General features: G+C 38.2%; 1 protein-coding gene across 6 annotated transcripts in view; it reads left to right on the top strand.

Moving 5' to 3' along the window:
* The window catches only part of BTBD9 (BTB domain containing 9), a 416,334-nt gene that overhangs the window by 140,414 nt on the left and 252,157 nt on the right, over positions 1 to 23,763 (top strand). The gene's annotated exons all lie outside the window — the stretch shown is intronic.

Here is a 23,763-nt window from a genome sequence, read left to right on the forward strand (position 1 = left end):
CCCTTCGGGGGCTTTGTTATTCTGGCTTGTATGACAATATCCAACATTTACAGCCTACCACCTGACTCAGAGGAGACCACAGTGAGGTTCCCTGGTGTGTTCTCTGGGAAAATCTGTGCATAGTGTTAAGCCCTTTTCTAGCTTTGGTTCTGTCTGCCTTTGACCTTGTAGATCATGCTGACTGGCTTGAAGTGAATTTATGTAACCTACGTGTCAAAAGGACTTTTTAAGTTCTCTCCTCATTGACAGGTCTCTCTGGGGTGAGGATTCTAACCAGCCTGCAACATCTAGCACTGAGTTCCCTTCCTTCATGTGCCAATAAGAATGAGCCTTGGAACTGGACATGTCTTTTGAGATTGTAGTGTCCATGCCTCTCATTTTATAGGGGAGACATATGGTGCCCAGAGAGACTGTGGGATTTGCCTAGGGACATGCAGCCAGTGAGCAGCAAATCCAGGACTAGCATCCTATTCCCCTGGCTCTGAAGCCATCGAGTAGTGTTTCCTCTACACATTTCTGCCATCTGGCCACCATTGTGCAGAACCTGTGTGGGCTGCACAGATTTGGAAGACTTATACTGTCTACTTTTTGGAGACTAATGTACATCATTGGCCAGATCCAGGAGATATGGCCACACATCAACATTGGGCTATCCTGATCTCTACCAAAAGCACAAAGAACAGAGAGAGGATTTGATTAGATTGCTACATTTCTGAAATTTAAAAAACAATTTTAAAAAGATAAAATTAAAAGGTAAATGGCAAAGTAGGAAAAATACAAAAATTATGACCAAAAGAAAAGGTCAAAATCTTTACTGTTGGCTCTTAAAAAGAATAAGATGAACAACCCAGAAGAAAAATGGGAATAGGACATGTAAGAGGAGGAATTGTGCTTATCCAATGGGAAAATATTCTGAATTATGCTCATAGTCATGGTAGTAAGGGTGGAGTAAAAATTCTGTCATAGATGCCTGTCCCAGAAGAATTAGCTATAGGGATTATGATACATAAATACGATGGAATTGTCCAACCATTAAAACGGTTTTAGGAGAATGTATGTGACACAGAAATGTTCATGGGTTGACTTGTAACAAATGGGGGGAAAAAAGATACTAAAATAAGCAGTTTTCTAATTTTTTAAATGACATATGTGTATATGTACTTTTAAAAACCTGTAAGAAAATACACCAAATGTTAAGTGTTTGTCATTGAATGGAGGGATTATGAATGATTACTTTTCTCTTTACATTTTTTTACATTTTCTAAATTTTCTGTGATGTTTACTACTTTTGAAATTATAAAAAAGAAACAAGCATGTCTTATAAGAGAGATTGAGACCTCACCTTGAATCACACATTCTTTGCAGATATGCTGGTTCCCTTTGGACTTTTTTAAAAAGCTGTCTCTCCTGCTTTTCAGTTTGCAGAGTGTGTGTCTGTGGTAGGACAAAGGCCACACCAAACAGTGGGAATAGATTCAGCCTAAGAGCTGGGATGTACCAAGGTACTCTGTGTGCACATTCTAGCCGGGAAAACTCATTGCCCCTCTACTGGGGGTTTCTTCATTTACAGAGTGAAGGGTTTGGTTCCTGGTTTCTAAGGCCCCTTGCCGGTCAAAAATTGGATCGCTCTGAATTTTCCCAGACTCTTCGGCAATCTGCTTTCCTTTCTATGTCCCCTTGTATCATCTCATTGATCCTCATTTGGAAGGCCAGACCCACCTTAAAATTTGACTCTGGGAAGTTTTGTAGTCTAGGGTATTTGAAAACCCCAAAACCTCCATAGATACTTTCTAAACCCTTCTAGGAATTGTTTCTTCTAAGCAGTGTTTTATTCTCTGTTACAACTATTTTATATTTTGCATCCTACACCCTAGACCAGGGGTCAGCAAACTTTTCTGATAAAGGACCTACAGTAAATATTTTAGGCTCTGTGAGCTACATAGAAGTCTCTGCGACATGTTTGTCTTTTTTCTCTTTTAAATGAATCTTTTAAAAGATGTAAAATCCATTCCTCGCTCGGAGGCCCTGAGCAGGCAGGCCATAATTTGCTGACCTGTGTTCATAACTGTAGAGAAACAAGAAATTCTCTTCTCAATACCTGGAATCTGCATTATAGGACTGTTTTAAGTTGTGTGTGTGTGTGGTTTTTTTTTTTTTTTAATATTATGTTCTTATGTTCTTTATAGTATCCCTGAAAATACCCTAAAATCCTAGATTTGAGTGAAGACTCAAAAAGTTGACCCTCATGTTTTTTCAGCAGGGTACGTTCAGTGCTTTAAACTCTCCCTTCTAAACATAGTTAAGACCACAGCTTTTATAATCATATGGACATGGGTTTGGTCCCAACTTGATCATTTTTCCCCTATGGCCTTTCAGGTTAGTTAGCCATGCTGAGCCTTAGCCTCCTTAGCTCTAGAATGAGGGCAGTAAAACCTGCATGTGTCAAAGGAAATCAGGCTTATAATACAGTTTTGGTATAGCTCTTGGCACTCTTTGAGATTACTCAGTTGGTATGGGATATTATTATCCCTTTGTTTTTAAATGTTTAAATTATTTTGTAAATTCCAGTATAATTAACATACAGTATTAGTTTCAGGCGTATGATAGCGATTCAAAAATTCTATGCATTATTCAGTGCTCATCTTGATAAGTGTTCTCTAATCCCCTCATCTGTTTCACCCATCCCCCATCCACCACCCCTCTAGTGACCATCAATTTGTTCTCTATATTTAAGAGTCTTTTTGGTTTGTCTCTTTTTTTGTTGTTCATTTGTTTTGTTTCTTAAATTCTACATATGAGTGAAATCATGCTGTTTTATCTTTCTTTGATTTATTTCACCTAGCATTAAATTCCCTAGGTCCATCCATGTTGTTGCAAATGGCAAGATTTCATTCTTTTTTATGGCTGAGTCCATTGTATAAATATACCACATCTTTATACATTCATCCATCAATGGACATTTAGTTTCTTTCTATAATTTAGCTATAGTAAATAATGTGGCAATATTCATAGGGGTGAATATATCTTTCCAAATTAGTGTTTTTTTATTCTTTGGGTAAATACCCAGTAGATCATATGGTAACTCTATTTTCAATTTTATGAGGATCCCCCTCCACACACAGTGTTCTCTACCATGGCTGCACCAATTTGCATTCCCATGAACAGTGCACGAGGGTCCCTTTTTCTCCACAACACTTGTTGTTTCTTATGTTTTGATTTTAGCCATTCTCACAGGTGTGAAATGATGTCTCATTTGCATTTCCCTGATGATGAGTGATGTTAAGTATCTTTACATGTGTCTGTTGGCCATCCGTATGTCTCCTTTGGAGAAATGTCTGTGTCTTCTGCCCATTTAAATTGGATTATTTATTTTGGGGGGTTGAGTTGTATAAGTTCTTTATATATTTTATGGTTTTTTTTTGTTTTTTTTATTTTTATTTTTTTAAAGATTTTATTTATTTATTCATGAGAGACAGAGACAGAGAGAGGCAGAGACACAGGCAGAGGGAGAAGCAGGCTCCATGCAGGGAGCCCAACGTGGGACTCAATCCCGGGTCTCCAGGATCAGGCCCTGGGCTGAAAGCGGCACTAAACTGCTGCGCCACCAGGGCTGCCCCCTCTTTATGTATTTTGGATATTAATAGTCCGTTTTTGTTTTAAAAGGATGTTCAATGTTCTTCTTCCAGAACTAATTACAATCTCAAATAGTAGTCAATCCCACGAAGTGTTTCCATGACTCTAACTCACATCTTGTCTACTCTAGGACTCATCGTCCTAGTCTACTGAACCTGTAGTACATTTCTTTCTATTTAATCCTCATTAGACATAAAAAAAAAAAGAAAAGAAAACAACCAGTAATGACCTCCTGAAGAATGAAAATAAAATACATCCTCATCAATTCTAGTTCTGTTAACCTTTGTCATAAGTCTGATTTCTCTACGCACTAGTTATTTTTATGTTTCATCTTTACCCTTCCTTTGCCCTTCTGCAGTTGAAGAGCAAAGAGCTGGGCATAATATCCTAAACAACGATTTCATCATCATTTCATTCATCCGTTCAGTAAGTATTTATAGAATGCTTGCAATGCACTGAACACTATGCCTCGAGCTGGCCATATAGCAATGAACAAGACCAAGTCTCAGCCCTGTGCACCTTACATTCTAGCAGGAGAGGTAGACAAATGAGGTGTCAATAAATAAATATGATACTTGCTGGTTGTGTTTTGAAGGAATTGGAATGGGGTAATGAGCTAGTAAGTGACTGAGTTTAGGGAAGGGACACTTGGGGAGTGAGATGGTCAGGGAAAGCCCCTCTAACAAAGTCATTTGAGCTGAGACTTAAATGATCAGAAGTTGGCCATGCCGAGAGCTAAGAGAAGAGTATTGCAAGCTAGTGAATAGCCATGGTAAAGGTTGTGAAGTGGGAACTAGCTTGGGGTGTTTGAGGAGCAGAAAAAAAAAACATGTATGTCTGAAATCTGGTGATGGTCTGCAGGGTGTTGGGAGAAGGTGTGGCTAGAAATGAGAACAGAGAGGAAGACAGAAGCCAGAAACCACAGGCTTTGGTGTATGGAATTTACTCTAAAAATCCATTGGAGAGTTTCAACCAGAGAATGGAGAAACGTGGTATATATTTTTGAAAGATCACTCTAGCTGCTGTAAGAATGCACTATAAAGGGGACAGGAAGTTAGGGAGGCAAGGAGAAGCAAACACTGAGAATGAGGAAGGAGCTGCCAGTGAGGTAGGAATTAAAAAAGAGAATGTTCATGGAAGCCTGAAGAAGACAGTCTTTCAGTAAGGGCAGAGGGGATATGGGAGTGGGCAGTAGATGCTACATAAGACAGATAAGAATAGAAAATTAACTAGTTGATCTAGCAAAATGGAACTTATTGTTGACTTTGCTAAGAACCAATTGAGTAGAGTCATGGGAGAAAATGGAGGGGGAGGTAACAGGATAGCCATACACACAGAAGATGAAAGCAGAAAGTATTACCAGGAGGGGAAGCAGAGAAGTGGCAAAGAGGCTGGAGGGGGCTCAGGGTCCAGGGAGGATGATACCAACGTGTTTGTATGTAAATTAGAATGATTCCACAGGAAGGGACGATTTGATAATGCAGGAGAGTGGATCTTTGCAGGGGCCAAGTGAGAGAAGGGCTGGGACCTCACACTCAAGTGGAAGATTGGCTTTGGGTAGGGATTAGGTTCCATCTTCCAATAGCAGAGGCGGAGTATGCATAGAAGAGATACACACAAGTAGACTGAAAGAGGCAAAAATGGAAGAATTTCCTTCATGTTCACAATCCTTGTGCTTTGTTGGGTCTTTGTGGTGTGTTATGGCCCTCTAGATTTTTTTCTTTTTTTGGTGCTGTTATGCTGATTTATTTGTGCAATATATTTCTTTTCTCCTTCTGCAGGCCATGTGTCTTACATACAGATCTGTTTACATGTCTGTTTCTCCCACTAAACTGGCATCTCTTCAAAGAGAGTGGTTATCTTTGTATCTCTAGACAGAGCTCACTGTTTGGCAAGAACTCAGTTGAAGCAATGACAACTCCATCAGTACAAAGGACTCATGTAGCAGCTACACAAACATGCAGTAGAAAGGAAAGTAATTCAAGAGCATGAATAACATTTAGTGTTTATATTATTTAGAAGAATGAATATATCTTTTTTTTTTAAGTTGAATGAATTATTACTGATAACCAGAACTGGGGAGTGCTAAGGGTAAAAAAGGAACCACCTCACAACCTCTTGGAAGGATGTGGGATTTTAACAGCCTTTTTGGATAGGGATGAGTTAGTGTCTGGCATGCCATGCTAGAAAACACTGGTCGAAAACATAGGTTCAGGAGAAAGTGAAACTCAGACTTTTATGAGGAAGAGCAAATCCCACTATGGTCAGTTGTTTGAGGGGATCTCAGGAGCAAGGAGGTTGTATGATAAGAACAAGATAAATGTTGAAGAGAAATGGGCCAAGCAGATTTGTGCTGAAATGAGTGAGAACAACTTTATAGAAAGTTTCGGTTTAGCGTGCAAAGCTCTTTCCCAAATGCCTTCTGCTTGGATTGAGAGAAAAAACTACAACAAAACAAAATAGTTAACTTTCCCCTTCAACATTACATAGCACATCCTCAATGAAACATGACTTTCTGAGTTACAAGCTGCCCCTGCAAAGATGCTGGTTGTAAGAGCATAATCCAATGCATGCCCTGAAATTAATGTTCCATGGGTGCTCCAGATTTGTGTGACGTACTGTAAGTTATATCCAACCCAACTTTAAACCGGCTGCATTAAGTATCATAAAATGAGTTGGCCTGAAAGGAACCATCTGAATAAAGAAGCTTTTATGGCTTTATAACTCCTTACTGCATGACCCCAGGTCACTACCCTTGATACTGGGTGCTTCCTCTCTCACTTTTCACTCTCTTGCCTTTGTTGGGTGGGAGGTCTCCACACCAGGCTTTCTTTCTCTTTTTGGCTGCTAGTTGCTAGCAAATGGTGCTGCCATCCCATTGTAGCTGAAAGATATAGGCAGTGGCCTCTCCATCATATCTCTCCCCTTCCCAGAGGCCCGTGGGGTATCAGCGGAAGAAAGGTCACAATCAGAGCTGCCTACTCCACAAAGCTCATTTCCTCCAGACTCATGAAAATGCCATCTTCATCTTTCCCCTGGATTTTTACTTTTCAAAACACTTTCCGATGTGCGGCTTCATTTTATTTTACATTAAACTGACAACATAACATCTCACCAGGTATCAGCTGGGAATACAATTCTGCCCTCGCTGTGCCGTGCCATCTTGCTATTCTGTCTTTGTTACTTAGCTTGCATTCAGAAAGGAATTAATTTGAATTACACAATGCTGTGGTTGTCTCCTTAAAGAAAGCTAGATTCTTGTACACCTTGGGAAAGTATCTATCTGTGAACATATTCAAATCTTCTGGGTTATGTGCCATTCCTCTTTTCTCCTCTTTCTCTTTCACATCATCATGGGGTCCCCTGAAGTTAGAGCTAAATCTTGTTTTGCAATCCTCCACCCAATGGGATTGTACTCAAGGAGCCTATGGCTTCTGTCTTTCGTTTCCTTTTACCTGAGAGAAGTTGATATAAGTGGAAAGGCATTTTCTAAACATAGGGCTACTGCCATAAAAGAAGAGGCTTTTTACTCTGCTGAAGGTGCTCAGGAGTTAGCTTACTCCTCCAGGCGGATTTGGAACAAGCTTGGATTTAGAAATTAAGTTTCTTGTTCTGGGTGTGTTGATTGAGTGGTCATGGCAACATCCGTGGCCTAGTCACACAGATGTGGTCCAGAAAGAGAGTATTGCCTTGTACAGCAGTGATTCAAGCCTGGATCTGGATTTTTAAATGTTGGAAGATTTTAAATAAATGGGATTTTTTTCCTCCAAAGATTTTAAAAACTTTGCCATGGTGTTGTTAATTTAATCACTACCTCAAATTTGTCACATAGCCAATTTGTGTTTTTACTAACATGAAGGACAATATTATTTTTATGCTTTCTCCTTTCTGTCTTTCTACTTTTTCCCATCTACACTGTGGGTTATCAGATAAACTTAAATAGGAAGGTCAATACCGGGTTAACTAGAGTTTAAGTAATGCTGTGAGTAGGAAGCTGGGTAGAATGAGAGTAGGGACTGGATGGGTTGTGTGTCTGAACGCTGGTCAGTTTGATATGTTCCACATTGGACCCCTGTTGTTTTCTACTTACCCTTTATGGCTTATTTGGAAACTATCTCATAGGCAGAACAAAGCTCAGCAAAATCTCTACTCTTGCAGTTTGGCTTGTGTTCTTGAGGTTTCCATCTGATAACAGTATAGTTTAGAGAGAACTTTTCAAGCTTTTTTTGAACTCCTGAGACTCTTATTTTGTCTTTGCCTGCAGCCAAGATAATTGAAGCTTAGTCAGTCTGTTTCAGGGGCACATCTTCAGGTAGAATGTGGTATAGTTTGGGATGTTTAGATAGACCAAAGGGATTGCAACTTGTAGCTCTTCCTAGAGCTATAATTCTGGTTGTGTATATGATGAAAATGAAATGGAATTTTAGCCCACAAGACATACTAAGGCAATTTAGTCATTATTCGGTAGCAGCCTCTCTTGTAATTTCCAAAGCCTCCTCAGATTTTTGATATGGTAATTGTTCATTCCCTTCTTCAAGGAAAACAGGATCCCTCAGCCCTTCCCTGCAATTGCTGAAATGGATTCATACAGAGTTTGAAGGTGAGTGAAGTAGGTGAGAGGCCATCCAGAAGCCAAGAACTGCCATTTCTTCCATTCTTAGTTCTTCTGCTTTGTCCACATTTCTCCCAGTGAAGACAGAGTTGAATTCAATGATGCAGAAAGGAGAGAGAGTGGTTGTACAGGAATGATGAAGTTTGGTACCTTCCTCACTGCCAACCATATAATTTTCTTTAAAAAATGAGAGGATACAGACAGCCAAATCATACTAATAGACCACTTACCAACATCCACAAGCCCAGGGATGCCTAAAAGACCAGTAAATGGAGGTGTCAGATGATATATGTGGGTAAATTAATATGATATTCAAATCAAGAAAGTAAAAACAAAGTATTTCAGGGATGGTAAAGCTCACCAAAGCACAGTACTCACAAATATCTAGCCTTCCTCTGCATACCCCTCTGTCAAGTACGAACCCACCCAAGCAGACACTGACAGACATTGTGAACCTCTGCTCCCTCCCTGGTAGAAGGCATTTGAGGGGACAGAGAGGGAGCAGCATATTGACCACGTGCTGTTTCCTCTTAGGCACCTGCATGTACCTTTGTCCCACCTCATGCTGCACAGCATCCCTGTGCAGCAAGGCTCTTCTCGTGTTTACTGAGGAAGAAACTGGAGCTCAGAGAAGTCACGCCATTTTTTGAAAAGGGGGGAAAAAAAGTGGTGGGACCAGATTTTGAAACCAGGTCTGACTCCATGACCTTAAGCAGATCCTTTTTCTACTAAACTGTGCTGCCTCACCAAAAACTATGGGCTTCTTCACCTGACGTATTTGTAGCATGTTTACTCTTCAGTTTGAGTCAAGTGAGTGATTCTTAAATGACTCCAGGATAAGGGGACCTCCGGTGGAGGCTTTATAAAAAACAAATATCCCCAGTTAGTATTGCTTTCATCTTCACTTTCTTAACTAAAATCGCATTGATTCTTTTTTATTCCCTAATAGTATTAAAATATGATAACATTAGGGTGACAGAAAATAAAATCGGCAGATATAGATACTGCCTAGGAGATCAGTAAAATGTGAGAATTGGCAACAGTTAAAGTAGGTCTTATCTAAAAAGTATGAACATAAATACAAAGCACAGGCTTTAAAAGCATTTCATATAAAGATAACTCTATGTGCTAGACAGGGTTTTTTTAAGGTGTAAAGGAAATACAATCTTGCTTCTGAGCACCTTTTTATAAGCATGATTCTGCCCCTGGCATGTCCTGTAGATGAGTTAGCTCTTATAAAAGAAGCCATGTCTATTTAGTTTTATTCAGACTTTAGATCTAGCATATAGTAGGTACTCAGGAAGGATTATGTTAGGGACTCAATGTTCATCTTCCTAAAATTCATACATTGAAGTCGTAACTCCCAATGTGGTGGTATTTGGAGGTGGGACCTTTGTTGATAATTAGGTTTAGATGAGGTGGTGAGGGTGAGGCCCCTATGTTGTGATTAATGTCCTCATTTAAAATTAAAAAACAAAACAAAACAGGAGAGACAAGAGATCTCTGTTTTTCTCTCTCACCACATGAGCACACAGCAAGAAGGTGGCCAGTGGCAATCAGGAAGAGAGCTCTTGCCAGGAACCAGATTAGTTAGCACCTCAGTCTCGGGCTTGCCAGCCTCCAGGACAGTGAGAAATAAACATCTTTATATAAGCTACCTAGTCTGTGGTACCTTGTTAAAACAGCAAAGCTAAGACTGGCTAGTGGAAATGATTCTGAAATCAGCGTTTAAAAAAATGTTGCCATCTTTCCAGGACTTTATTTGGCTTCTGTTCCTTTTATGTCTGAATGGCTGTACTGTCCTCTAATTTTGACTGCCATCCTCAGTGATAAGAGGAAGAAAGCACGGATTAAGATTTCTCTTTTCCTTTCTCCCACTTCTGCCTCATTTCCATTTTCGGTTAGGAAAGACATCTGTCTTTGTCTATCCGTCCCCTCTCAACCCTTATTAATCATCTGCAAACCCCACCCATTCCATCCCAGGTGTCCTCTCACTCACACCTGAACAGCATTGGCAGGACCCTTCCTAGTGCTGCTCTACCCTCCTTGGGTGTATTTAAAAATCAGTTAATGAAAGTTTCTATTTAAAAGCTCCAAGGGAAAATTAGGTAGAGTAATAACATTTTCATATGATTATTTGCCATATTGGCATTGAGGCAGAGAAATCTGTTAGAAAAACTGTTTGCTCTTTTCCCATGTGTCCATAATAATATAGAGCTGGATATGCTGTCTCTATTCTGAAGCTGTCATGTGTTGTAATAACTGGTTTAACACTTATTATCTTTTTTAATGCAAAGAGGAAATTGTCAGAGTTCACAACAGTAAAATAGATCCTTTGTTATTTGTATTATTTTCTCTTGAAAGTAGATTTTACTCTCTTTGCCTTGATAAAATTGGAGTTTATGTGGTAAAAGATGATGGCATGACATGAAATGCCAGGATTTGGGCAGTATCAGAGCAGAGCAGGATTCAGATGAAGCTTTAATTGGTTATTTTTAGAACCAGTGTTTATAGACAAAGCTGTCAACTCAAATCATAGCCTAACCTCATAGGATCTTGGTGCTGTATCAGAATAATTATTCATCAATGACTTTAATATATCTTCCTGGAGTGACTAAAAGCATCCTTTCCATGCTGGTTCCTGAGCACATACCACACATCCTGGTTTTACTCAGGCCTGTGTTCATGTATTGTAGGGGTAGGAGGAGGGAAGATGTATCCTCACTGGTACACTAAATTATGCTTTTAATTTTATATCCCTGGGAGGAATTTGTGATCAGATTATTCTGGACTTTGTACTGGCTTTGAAAACAATTTCTGAGGTGCCGAATGGTTAAGCTTAAAAACTAGTTTCATTGACTTTTTTTTTTTAATTTATTTTTTTATTGGTGTTCAATTTACTAACATACAGAATAACACCCAGTGCCCGTCACCCATTCACTCCCACCCCCCGCCCTCTTCCCCTTCTACCACCCCTAGTTCGTTTCCCAGAGTTAGCAGTCTTTACGTTCTGTCTCCCTTTCTGATATTTCCCACACATTTCTTCTCCCTTCCCTTATTTTCCCTTTCACTATTATTTATATTCCCCAAATGAATGAGAACATATAATGTTTGTCCTTCTCCGACTGACTTACTTCACTCAGCATAATACCCTCCAGTTCCATCCACGTTGAAGCAAATGGTGGGTATTTGTCATTTCTAATAGCTGAGTAATATTCCATTGTATACATAAACCACATCTTCTTTATCCATTCATCTTTCGTTGGACACCGAGGCTCCTTCCACAGTTTGGCTATCGTGGCCATTGCTGCTAGAAACATCGGGGTGCAGGTGTCCCGGCGTTTCACTGCATCTGTATCTTTGGGGTAAATCCCCAACAGTGCAATTGCTGGGTCGTAGGGCAGGTCTATTTTTAACTGTTTGAGGAACCTCCACACAGTTTTCCAGAGTGGCTGCACCAGTTCACATTCCCACCAACAGTGTAAGAGGGTTCCCTTTTCTCCGCATCCTCTCCAACATTTGTGGTTTCCTGCCTTGTTAATTTTCCCCATTCTCCCTGGTGTGAGGTGGTATCTCATTGTAGTTTTGATTTGTATTTCCCTGATGGCAAGTGATGCAGAGCATTTTCTCATATGCATGTTGGCCATGACTATGTCTTCCTCTGTGAGATTTCTGTTCATGTCTTTTGCCCATTTCATGATTGGATTGTTTGTTTCTTTGGTGTTGAGTTTAATAAGTTCTTTATAGATCTTGGAAACTAGCCCTTTATCTGATATGTCATTTGCAAATATCTTCTCCCATTCTGTAGGTTGTCTTTGAGTTTTGTTGACTGTATCCTTTGCTGTGCAAAAGCTTCTTATCTTGATGAAGTCCCAATAGTTCATTTTTGCTTTTGTTTCTTTTGCCTTCGTGGATGTATCTTGCAAGAAGTTACTATGGCCGAGTTCAAAAAGGGTGTTGCCTGTGTTCTTCTCTAGGATTTTGATGGAATCTTGTCTCACATTTAGATCTTTCATCCATTTTGAGTTTATCTTTGTGTATGGTGCAAGAGAGTGGTCTAGTTTCATTCTTCTGCATGTGGATGTCCAATTTTCCCAGCACCACTTATTGAAGAGACTGTCTTTCTTCCAATGGATAGTCTTTCCTCCTTTATCGAATATTAGTTGCTGACTTTTAATGAACCTTTGATATTCAGCAGTTAGATTAAACAGAGTGAAAAACACAATGGCAATCCCAACTTAATTTTCTACAGCCTTTCAAATGGACATTTGGGTTATGGAATGGACATTTTCAAACTTGCTTGGCATTTTACATTCTTTGAAAAGTTAGAGAAAGGAGCTGCTGGTTGGAGTTCTGTCATAGGATGGACTAGGGATGAGACCACTGAATTTGAGCCATTGTGTTTCTGGGCCTGGCTCTGCCACTGGCTCTCCCAAGGACCTGAACAGAGTCTCTCTGTACTTTTTAGAAGTCTGTTTTCTCTTTCACAAATTTCAGTGGTTGAGCTAGATCCTGTCTCAGGTCTTTTCTCTGTCTTAATAACTGTTGGTGATTTCCAGTGGCAAGAGTGGCAGCAGCTTTTGGGCAGGAAGCAGCAGGGACCCAGGAGATGAGGGCCACACTAGACTTCCAAGAGCCCAGCAGTGCCCTCAGTGTGCAATAACTTCATTCGGAGCAAGCAACAAATATTAAAAAGCCTATAGAGAAGGGGCTGTGCCTGGTGCTGTGGGGCAGGATGAAAAAACAAAAACATAGTTGATTTGATGGAGAAGTGAGAGCTAAAGGCGCAGAATAGACATTGATGAATCAAGACAGCACATGTTGTGTCAGATGAGTTCTTTCTGTAGCAAAGGTTATGAGCAGGAATTGAGATACTTGGGGAAGCCCTCCTGGACTCAGAGCTATGGAACAGGAGCAGGCCATGTGCAGGCAAGGGTAGAAGCTGGTTCATGGGAAACAGAGTCACAGACTTTTGGGCAAAGACTGCAAGGGCAGCCTGAGGATTAGGCTGAATTTTTTCCTTTTAAATGTAACCATTACTGGGAGATCTTTCTGAGAATAAAGGTATTACTGTTATGGAAAATTTGGATACTAAAAAAACATCATAAGGAAGTGAAAATCATCCATAACCTCATAATCTGTAGATCACCACTTTAATCTTTGATTTATTTCTTTTTGGTCATATGTCTGTGCATGTATTTTACAAATGAACTTCAGATCATATTATTTATATTTTATGTCCTTTTTTTACTTAATATTTTATTACTTTTCCCTACATTATTAAATATTCCTGTAAGTTTTTCAGGACTGTATATCATTTCATTATGCAGAGATACTATAATTTTTTTCTTGTATTGAAGCACATGTGGATTATTTGTTTTGATATTGTAAGTAATGTGGTGATGAATATTCTTATATATAAAATTTTACTTTTTCTCATACACAAATTATGTGGATTTGATATTTCAAAAATTATGCTTCTACTTTTATTTTTTATTTATTTTTAAAGATTTTATTTATTTATTCATGAGAGATACAGAGAGGCAGAGACACAGGCAGAGGGAGAGGCAGGCTCTTCCCAGGGAGCCTGATGTGGGACTCGATCCCAGGACCGGGGTCACGCCCTGAGCCGAAGGCAGATGCTTAACTGCTGAGCCACCCAGGTGTCCCTTAGAGTTTATAATCTTCTTGAGCTTCCATATTGTCTCTGAGGGTAAAAGAAGGGGAAGAATCAGAAATGATGAATAAGGACTTGAACTTAGACGGTTGGTAGGATACAGATGTCATTGACAGAAATGGAGAAATAGGCCAAGTTAAATTAGGAGAGGGATGATGAATCCAATTTTTGACACATTGAATTTCAGGATTAAAGTGGGATAATCCATTGGTAAAATCCAGCATTTCAATACCAACCTCTTGCCTTAATGAAACAAGGCCTGGGTTAACTTTTTGTTCATTTCTTATTTGGGAGTGTTATTCCTGAATCAGAGAACTTTTGTAACTGTTTTTTTTGTTTTGTTTTGTTTTGTTTTTTTTTTAAGAATATTACATTTATCTTTCTAAATGGCAGGTAAAGAAATATAATGAAGCTATCATTTTTGTTGCCCTTGAAGCCATGGCATTGTGCCATCTCAATTACAGAAGTCCTGACACCTCCCTGTTCTGTGTGGAGGAGAAAAACAAATTGGAACTTTCCTCCTTCTTCCCTACCTCAGCCACTACCATCAACTCCTACTTCAATTATTTTGGAAAAATATCTAAATTGCAAATGTGGGGAGTTTCCATAGTGTTTTCATATACTTACGGGGATCTAATCATGTATCAAGCTTATAATGTTAGATTTTGAATGTAGTGTTTAAAGCTTTGATATTTTGTAGAACTGCAAACATAAATTTAAATCAGAAGCTGATTTGATCCGAGAAGTAATAGAAATATTCTTTGCTCTGTGAAATGTGAGTAATGCAAGAATGGACTTGATTATGACTTGAGCAGGATTATGGATCTTAGAAAACCAAACCTAGATATGAGCTCATCTGTTCACAATTTAGACCTAGCATATTTTTAGAAAGTGAGTGAAAATAAAAACCAAAACCCCATCTCATATAGATGCCTTTGGCCTTGTATCTCTAGAAGTCCTAACATTTATCCCTGGGCTTGTTGGTTATCTTTCACTTGTTTTCAAGATGGAGACTGCCTTTGAGATAGAAGTCAGGCACCATCTGTAGGTCATACAAAAATTTTTAAAAGTTACTTAAAAGTCCAAGGTGTTGTCTTTTTGCTGCTTGGGCACCTTTCTGTGACAGTGTCCAGCTCTCTTTCTCAGTAACTGCCTCAGCCTGACACAGTTGTACTTGCTGCTTAATGCTCTGTAAAATGTTGTTTAAATATTTCTAACTTATTGTTTCATGCTGGGTTTTATGGAACATAAATTTCTATTTAGGCCACTAATTTACAGTAGAAGTTTGTTACTAATATCACTGCAGGCTCCATCCATCTAAAAATATTGCTCATAACCTACGCTAAAAATATGTTATATATTTGCACTGTATGTAAACAGTGTTGTGTTTTATTAGTGTGCAGTGCTTTGTCTATGGAAATGTCGTATCGCAGCATATATTTAGAGGGGCCAGGAACTCAAATAGGGAGGAAAGTCTACAGAAAAGTGAAATCTCTGCAGGATGGGATTTATGGAATTTTCAGTGTGCTTTGCAGAAAATCTACATACAATGCCTACATTTTCTCCCCAAAACAAAGTGGAATCTTGCAGAATGTTCTGGGAAGCTCTGTTATTTCATGTATTCTCCATCTTCGTAAGTTGCTTATAGAAGATTGAAATTGCAAATATATTCAACTTAAAAGAGGCAGTCATTTTTCCTGTAATGACCATGGTTTTATTTACTTTTTAATAGTTATTAAATGGACAAGAGATAATATAAGTTGTATCTTCTTTCTGGTAGCGAAGAGGGGTAATTTTAGGGAATGGCATTTTGTTTGCTTTCTCTACCTGCTCTTGAGCTGGAAGAGGTGGTTCAGGGAATGCAAGGTTTAAGACTTTGGAAGAATTTCTTTGTATCATTTTGAGTAACCTTTAGCTACTACAAGTTATTTAGAGTGGTTACCTGAAAGTATTCAGTTCTGAGTTCTAATCCTGGCCTTCACTAGTAAAAATGAGAGAAAGAAAGCAGATTCATTATGATTAAACCCTAGTGACACAAATTTGTTTAATTCCAAACGTCCTGATGGGTCTGAGACAGCGCACGTGCTGACCACTTCTTCCTCACTATGATAACAACATAGCCACTGGGCATCACCTAGTAAATGCAAGGCTGGTACTTGTTGACTAGTAGCAAAGATATTGTGTCTCAAAAACAGACTGATATAAGTGGCCAATTAAACCACCAGAGCTGAGCTTTTATCACCTCTTAAAGGTATGTTGAGATTTGATAGCCAGGCTCTTAAATGTGAAATCTTAGAACTTATTTAAAATACATTTGCAGAAAATTAAGGCCATTGGTTCTGCCCCTAAAGCAGTGATGCTGTGGTAAGAAGTTTATCATCCTGTGTTTTCATGGTTCCCCAGAGTGCCAAAAGCCAACATCTGTGATGAAGACTTTTTACAAACAACTCGGAGTTTTAATGTAGCAAATGAATCTTAGAAAACTGCTCTCTTTTTATTTTACTACTACATTCAATGCATGTTAAAGAAGAAGCGGTGAATCACATAATTAAATGTGATTTTTTAAAGACCTTTGAGGTGGCACTTTCCAATTGATACCCACTGGCATTTTGCTTGGTTTGTTGCACTGAGGCCAGAGGTCTTCCAAAGCTCATCTCGTCTAAAGGCAAACCCAGAGTGAAGGGTGCTTTATTAGCAACGCATTGCTCAGTGTGTCTTTAGATAGCTCATGCTGTCATGCTATCATCACTTTGCTTTACATAGGCATAGACTCCACCAGGCCTCTTGTTGGTCATGTTTAACTCAGAAACTTCAAAAATGTTCCTTTAAAATGATAAAGCATTCTCCAAAAGCTGACCACTAGATTATTAAAATAAATAAATAAATGGAATAATAACCTGAGTAATAAAGGTTTTGCAAAAAAGGCTTTTTTTCCTGAGTTCACAATAAAATGAGCACTCGCTAACCAACATTTGTATCCACAGACAAGGCATTTCCTCCAAGTTCCCCCCTGAGCTCTCCTCCACTCATCCTCAGCCTATGCTTTCATTTTCAAGACCAAGACATACTTGGGCTACGTGGAGATTCTATGGGCAAGACCATGGTTGCCCTCCTCTCTAAACTTGGCCTCCCACCCAAGCTTCAGCCTGTGCCAGGCAGGATGATAAATGTGAAAATTGGTCTGCATTTTGCGGCCAGGTTCTTCACTTTGTCATTTTCTTTCCTCCCCTGGTTATTTCTTCAGTTCTTATAAAAAAGGAAAACAAAGCCCATTTAACAACTGCAAAGCACACAGTCTGCAGAGGCCTTAAAGATTACTGGCAACAAAATGTATTTATGTCTTTAATAAGGATTTGAAATTTACCACTCACTAGATAAATTTTCCCTCTCTGTTCTTTCTCTCTGGAAATCCTTGGTGTTGGGTGAAACAATTTGGTCTACAGGATATTACATTAATGTCTTTTGATTTCTAAGGAAATATTTTATAGTGTTTTCTGCCAATAATAAAATTTGGGGATAATTCTAAATTCTGGCATACACAGGCAGTTTTAAATTAAACATTAAATTATTCTGAATGGCTTGCAAATGTCTGGAAACAGAGAGAGTACATCCCATGTAACAAATGTACATAGGTGTGAGAGTTTATTGACAGGCCAAAGATGTGGCAATGGAATACAGGTGATATATTTCAAGGTGAGCATTGAGTGATCTTTTGTGAAATCCAAATTAAAATCACTCAGATGAAGTGATCATGTTGCCTGCCTAATGGTCTTTTATCAAAGTCTATCTTAAAAGATGAGGTTACAGTGCCACAAATGAGGCAGAATATTTTAAAAGTGGGCTTTCTGATCACTCCTGATCTCTCTTTTCCATTCTCTTCAGGAGAGAAGGCCAGGCAGGTGTCAGAGACTTTATTTGGAGATGAGGAGCCTGGAAGTACTGTGGAATTTCCCCATAGAGTATGTTGAGCTGGGCCATCCACTGCTTTTGCCTCATTCAGGTTATTGTTGACCACTCATCCAACATTTCTGAATAGGCCTCTTTTTTTTCTTTTTTGATTCAACTTTAGATTTCTACAGACATACAAATGAGAATAGTGGGCCTGAAAAATTGTTATTTTATTTCCTATTAAGGAATGGAATTACTTCCTTTTCTTTATATCATTATTATTTTTTTTATTTTTGGTGTTTTGATAATCTTCTGAGTTCCAAATCTATCTTCAGGGTTTCCCTTACACATAGTTAAATATTTTGGATGATTATTAGGGAAAGAGGGCTAGGAGTTTTGTTCAGAGAGTAGTCAATCTTTGAGATAGAATATAGACACTGTATTTCAACCTATAAATGTTTGGAGACTGTGATATTCATTCGTTAGCCATTCTGCTTATGTTTGAGGATTTCTGGAGCTACCGTGACATACTGCTCATAGTAACATCATAGAAAAACATCTGTTTTGATTTGAATTTTAAAATACTATTTTAGGAAACCTAGACAGTTCTAGAAAAAAATAAAACGTGATTCCTGCCTTCAGGTGGCTTACGATTTGATAGTTGCAAAAGAACTCTAACATGTGTTAAGTGAGATAAAGAAGTATGGAATACTCTGGGAGTCTAGTGGAAGGAAGCCAGTATATGCAAGGATAATTAGGGAAAGGCTTTCTAAAAAATATTTATGGGAGGCCCTAATATCTGAAAAATGTGGGCCATCTTTCAAGGCCTAATAAAAATATTTTTTTTAGGAAGCCTTCCCTGATTATCTCTTCAATGTACTTGCCCTTTCCTGGGTATGTTCTCACACCCCACTGTGCCACTGTAACTCTTTAAATGTTAGAAGACAGGGAGTGAAGATGTAGGAGTCATAGATGATCAAACTATAAGCTTGGGTAATCTAGGAAAACTGTGCAGCCAGAACAGAGAGGTGAAAAGGAGGGAGGAGACGAGTTTTGATGAGTTGATGAATCTTTTGGACATGATGAAGCTGAAGTGCCACCAAAATATTAAAATAGCTTTTCCAACAGGCAGGTGGAAAGTGGAATGATGTTTCATAGGGGTGGATTAGGTTTTGAATTTATTCTGCACAAGCTGAAGCTATGAATGTGAATGGAAGAAATTGTGTATCAGGTTCTTCTAACTCTAACTTTCTGATACCTAAGTAAAACTATTCCTAGTAACTCTTTGACTAGCGTCTAAGTTGGCACTATGGTCTGCTATTCTGTTAGTAGGGTGAAGTTAATTTCTGTAATTTCTATTTTGGATTTATAACTGAGGTCTTTGTATATAGTGGTGCTAATTAGAGCTAAGTTCAGAAACAGATAAATATGTTTGTTCTTGTGAAAATGACAGGCATCCCTTCCCTAGATCTAGGGGGAGAAACGTTGAGGAGAAAGAAGGGCCTGGCAGGTTCTGGAAACCAAAACTGAAAATCAGGACAAAAAAAGGATGTGATCCTTTTCCATAGCCACCTCTTTCTGGGGGTTTGGGAAACTGTCTTACTAACTTTTTCAAATTCTGTAATCTTTTTTTTTTTTTTTTTTCTTTCCTTAAATTCAAGACCACAAATAGGAAAAGCTGTCATTTGCATTTTGGTTTAATCAGCTCTCTCATTAGCACATTCTAATGTAAGTGTTCCCTGATTTTATTGACTGAAGTCTACTAGATGTTGTATGTGTGGAAGAGAAAACTTTTGTAACCTTGGCTTAATAAGCAAAGGTTTTTAAATCACTTAGGGAAAAGCAATGAAAGTGATGAATTATACTTTATCAAATATAAAAACTTTGGCTCTTCTAAGGACACTGTTAAGACAGTGAAAAGACGAGCCACAAATTAGGGGAAAATACTTGGAAATCATGTATTTGACAAGGAACTTGGATTCAGAATACATGAAGAGTACATGTTATGCAGTAATTTAAAAACCCTAAAAACCCAAGAATAAAAGGGCAAAAGATTTCAACAGATATTTCATCAGAGAGGGTATATGAATGGCAAATAAGCACATGAAAACATGCTCACTATCCTTAGTCATTAGGGAAATGTAAATGAAAACAAAATGAGATGCCACTACTAGATTGGCTCAAATTAAAAAGACCAGCCATACCAAATGTTGATGAAGATGTGAAGGAACTTGTAACTCTTATACTTTGCTGCTCTGCTGATGAGAATATAATATAGTACAGCCACCCTGGAAAATAGTTTGGCAGTGCTTACATTGACAATTTCCTAAAATGGTGAACCTGCATTTACCTTATGAGTTAGCCATTCCACAATTAGATTTTTACCCCCCCAAAATGAAAACATACACCATACAAAGACTTAGATACATGAATGTTCACAGCAGCTTCATTTGTAATATCAAAAACTGGAGACAACCCTAATGTCCATTAGATAAATGAAGAGAGAAATTGTGATGAGTCCCTACAATGGAATACTACCCAGCAATAAAAAAGGGTATTGACACATGCAACCATGTGGATGGACCTGAATATAGTAATGTTTAGGATTGTAATTTTGTAGAGGAGAAATAGAAGCAAAGCAAGGAAATTCTTTGACTGCCTATAGCTTAAGTGGTTACATTATTTGCAAAAGCCTTGTTGGCTGTTTGTAATTGATCTTTTTATCCTTGAGGCATTTATAGGAATTAATTCTGGCTTAAATTTCATTTTGCTTACATAAGCTACCAAGGCCTTAGAGCCACCTCAGTCTGGTGACTTACTTGTTTGATTACGTAAACAAGAGAAACAAACCAAACAAAAAGGAGTACATACTACGTGATCCTATTTATAGAAATTTCTAGAAAATTCAGTTATCTATAGTGCCAGAAAGCACTACAGATTGGGAACAGGTGTGGAGAGTGGGGAGATATAGGAGGGTAGGATATCAGAGGGACCCAAGGAAACTTTGAGGGGGGATGATGTATATGTGCATAATCATGATTATAGTGATGCTTTCATGTGTCAAAAATGATCAAACCATACATGTCAAATATATGCCATTTGGTTCATTCAGTTAAATGTCAATAAACCATACAAGGCAGAGAAAACCACTTTCTTTTAAGAGGGGGCTGGAATTATGAGGCTCAGAGTTTTTAACAACCTGGGAGAGATTTTTAGGACTTGAATTTGGGTCCAGTTTGCCTGAGGTATTCCTAAAGGAAACATGGAAGTGTGTAGCTATAAAATTTACTTTGTCATTCCCTTCACCTGGGAGGACAAACAGAATGAAAGTCCTAGTTAGGATTTGGGAGGTGATTTCCTAAAGCACAAAATTTAATTACTTTTATAGATAGGTGACAAAAATTAAAGATTTCATCAACTATTAAGTTATCCAGCTTAAAAAAAAAAAAAAAAAAAAAAAAAAGCCCTGACTGTGAAATAATTAGTAACAAATTCCAAGGGTTGGCTGAGTGTCTATATGGTATATGAAGAAACATTTCCTTTTGTTTATTATAAATTCACCAGCTATTAAAGTGCCCATTGTTCTTATATTACACTAGTAAATTCTTTTTTTCTTTTTTCTTGGAAGGAGAAATAAATACACAACTGCAGTGTGCATAATGATGTTCAGACTAATGTTGTTACCAACCAAAAAACAAATAGCAATGTGTTGTCAGCTTCCTGGGTTGAAGTGACATAAGGGGCAGACGGGTTTTATCATTTCTCAGATCCAACTGTTTGATGATTGCTGTGATATTACTAAATTGGAAAGGAAAAGAAACCCACAAAACGTAAATACATAGAGAAACTCATGTAGAAATAAGATCATTTGGTTTTTTGTTTGTTTTTACTGTATCAAATTTAGATTGCAGACCCTTGGAAGTGTAGTATTGTAACAAGAAGTCTGTTAACTTATGGGCTAAAGTATAAGCAAAGATTATCTTTGAAGTAATGATAGATTGCCCCCCTCACAAACACACTATTAAATAGGCTATTTGTGTAGGATTTTTAGTGATATCTCTATCATAAGTTAGCTGGAGATGATCCCCTACGGATGATGAAACAAATGAGACAGCATAAACCTGTGATTTTGTTCATGAAAGATGGCAAACAAACCAAGGTATACAAATCAATCCAAGAGGCAACAATAGGAAACAAAATAAAAAATAACATACTGGCCTCTACTTTAAAAGAATTAGTCTTTGCAAATAATTATACTTGCAAATAAAATATCCATTTCTGCAGCGTAAAATGGGCTCTTTGACCACAATTAGTCACTGAACTAGTCTCCTCTGGATTATCCTTAGTTATAAATATGATTTTTAACTGTGAAGGTATATCAATAAGGATAGACTAAGGTATGTTGTAACAACAGAATAATCAGAATCTCAGTAACATAGCATAACAAAAGTCTGTTTCTTGTTGGCATTACACATCTACCATAGGTTAGAGATTCTGTTCCACAGAGTCTCTCAGGGACTGAGTCTGATGGAAGCTCCACTGTCTTATAGTTGTATCTTCTGGAACATGTGGCCTCCTTAGTCACTGTAGCAGGGGAAGGAATAGTTGGAGAGTTATACATTAGCCTTTTTCAGCATGAAAATGACATGTTCCTTTACTCACAGTGCATTGGCCAAAGCCAGTAATGTCTCCACCTAAAGTAGCTGGAAAATTGTGAGTCCATGTGTGTTCAATAATAAGTAAATGTGAAGAAAGATGGTTAGCTTATTATTACATAACATGAACTCTACTTTGACATCTTTGAAATAAAACCTTTAATAGAAAGTTTATGTTAAATAATTAAAAGTATCTGACTGCTAAAGATGCTTATAAAATGGCCTTTTTATGTCATGCTTGTATTTTTTATGTATTCTCATTTGGTAATAAGCAGGGGAAGAGAAGAAGAGAATCAATGTATTCTTCAGTTTACTATTATTCATGTAAATATTAAATTGCCAATTCCCATTTTCCAAATAATCAAAATGACTTGTGACCACAAAGTGAGATTGTGTATGTGTGTGTTTGTATAGAAATATGTGGCTACAAGGGTGCCTGGGTGGCTCAGTTGGTTTGAACGGCCAACTCTTGGTTTTAGCTCAAGTCATGATCTCAGAGTCCTGGAATTGAGCCCTGAGTTGGGGGTCCATGTTCAGCAGAGTCTGCTTGAAGATTTTGTCTCCTCTTCCCTCTGCCCCTCCCCCACTGCCTAAGATTTAAATAAATCTTAAAAAAAGAAAAGAAAAAGAAATTGTGGCTACCGTGAAAATTCAAGACAGATTTTGAAAACAGCTAGAGTGATATAAGGCTTATTTGGTTGGGAGTTTCTCCAGTCCCAGTTTTTACTGAGTTATTATGTTCCTTTTCCCTCCAATAAAGTCAGGCCATTGAGGAAAAGCATCTTCTATCATGATAGCATGATGTTGAGGTTTTATTTAGGCTATTTCCTGTCTTTATAGGGAACAAATGTGGCACGAATCTAGGCTAGCAATGTCAGAGCTAGTAGAGTCCCTTCGCATTCTTTTTTTTTTTTTCTTTTTTAAGATTTTATTTATTTATTTGAGAGAGAGAGCAGCAAGATAGAGTATGAGAGGGTGAGGGGCAGAGGGAAAGCAAACTCCCCTGTGGGGCTCAATCCTGGAACTCTGGGATCATGACCTGAGCCAAAGGAGATGCTTAAGCGACTGAGCCACCAAGTGCCCCAAGTCCCTTTGCGTTAAGAACACCAGGGAAATTATTAATATTCAGACCATCAAATTCCAGAGATTCTTAGTCTCAATTTAACCCAGTCATTTGAGCTTTTTTTTTTTTTTTTTTTTTTTTTTTTTTTTTAAATTTATTTATGATAGTCACAGAGAGAGAGAGAGAGAGGCAGAGACACAGGCAGAGGGAGAAGCAGGCTCTATGCACCGGGAGC

The sequence above is a fragment of the Canis aureus genome, chromosome 7 (assembly GCF_053574225.1).
Source record: "Canis aureus isolate CA01 chromosome 7, VMU_Caureus_v.1.0, whole genome shotgun sequence".
NCBI lineage: Eukaryota > Metazoa > Chordata > Mammalia > Carnivora > Canidae > Canis > Canis aureus.